This window comes from Octodon degus, unplaced genomic scaffold (assembly GCF_000260255.1).
Source record: "Octodon degus isolate 3935 unplaced genomic scaffold, OctDeg1.0 scaffold00235, whole genome shotgun sequence".
NCBI classification, from domain to species: domain Eukaryota; kingdom Metazoa; phylum Chordata; class Mammalia; order Rodentia; family Octodontidae; genus Octodon; species Octodon degus.
Window position 1 is genome coordinate 3,491,952 of NW_004524811.1, and position 1,954 is coordinate 3,493,905.

Below are 1,954 nucleotides of genomic sequence, written 5' to 3' on the forward strand. Positions count from 1 at the left end.
CCTGGGCCACAACTGGTTCTGCCCCCAGAGTGACTCAGCACAAAGAGACCATATAAAGTTGCTGAGGAAGTAGTTGATCTTTCACTTCATTGGAGGAGCTTCCATCTTCACATTTGGCTTAAACTTCATCACCTGGCTTGCAGCGCAGACTTTTCCACCTCTGGCTTGGATCCTTCACCTTCCAACACAGACTCTTCAACATCTGTGGCAGACTCTTCAGTCTTCCCTCACACACCCATCAGCTGAAGAATAAAGACTTGCACGGAGCACAGCAGTGAGCTTCAGAGCTTGGGACTGAGCTCTTCAGCCTGGGGTGTGCAGATGCCATCTGCACACTTTCCCATATGACTCTGTGGCTGACTGTAGTAAGCCAATCTTGTAATTCCTTATGCATTGTATACCTTGAGTTAATATCTGTTCCTTATATTATATCTGTTCCTCTAAGTAAAACCCTGATCAATACAGAATATGGTACTGGGAGTGGCTCTAGACAAACAAAATATAATGATGGCATTTTTAAATGGCTTTAAGAGTGCCTGGAGTTGGCTCCAAGATTTGATGAGACCTAAAGACACCATGGTCTCTCCTGATCTTAAGGATCATACTGGTACTCCTTGATGTGGGATGTTTAAAGTAATATGCCCTATTGATCTATTTGATTATCCTAATTCACAACTTGTGAGATGTCAGGAATTTACTGATTGCATATATAAAAATTTTGAACATCATTGCTGGAGTAGGGAATATAATGATACTGGTTGGTTGGTTTTAGCCTCAGTGGACAAACTTATGCACAAAAGTAAGGAGCGCACAGATTCAACTTCCCACCTTCAGACCCAGATAACAAATTTAAAAGTTTCTAAGTGGGTCCTGACAGAAAATCTCCTTTCTTTTAGTAACAAGGCTGAGATTGCAGAAATCCAAATGCAGTCCCTTATAAATCGATTGAACTGCAACATAAATTAAATGCTCAGCCTCGAAAGGTATCTGAAGCAAAGGTGAGGGCACTGATTGGGAAAGAATGGGATCCCATAAATTGGAATGGAGATGTGTGGGAGGATCCTGAGGAGGCAGAGGAGGCTGAGTTTTTAGATGCTAATGAGATTATTTTGCCTGAGAAAGAGAATTGCCTGTCCATCATGGCAGTGGAATCATTGCCTTCATCTTCTGTAGTACTAGTGTTTCCTAATATATCTAGAGATACCAGTCCTACGTGGAATGAACAGGACAATGCTGTGACTTCTCAGGACCCTCCTTCAGCAACCATTTTTGCCTCCCATAACCCGGCTTCAATCACAGAAGTCTCCTAGAGGAGAGATACATTATGTGATCCATGGAGACATCCATTATTCTCCCAAAGACCTTCTTGAGATTTCTAACTCTTATAAGCAGAGGCCTAATGAGCAGGCAAGGGAATGGATTTTATGAGTGTGAGCGAATGGTGGCAAAACATACGCTTGGATTAGGCTGAGTTTGTGGATATGGGCTCATTAAGTAGGGATTCTGAAGTCAATGTTGCAGCTCATGGAGTACAAAAAGGTGTTAACAGTCTATTTGGCTGGTTGACAGAACTATGACTCAAAAGATGGCCCACCGCAAATGAGCTAGAGATGCCTGATCTTCCATGGTTTACTACTGATAAAGGGACGCAGAGGCTTAGGGAAAAGGGGCTGCTAGAGTGGATCTGTCATGTGAAGCCTCACCCTTCATATCAGGATGATCCTGAAAGCATAGCATTTGCTAACACTTTGAGAAAAAGGTTCGTGAGGGGAGCACATGCATCCCTTTTTTTTCTTTTCAAAGTTTTATTGATAAACATAAAGCAATGAGACAGTTTCAAATCAAATCAAAAGTACAGTTTCAACAAATAATACACTGCATATATTCTTCTTAGTGGTTAATTGTTGTACAACATGCAGACTTGTGTTCCTACTTACAAACACCATTAGAAAAA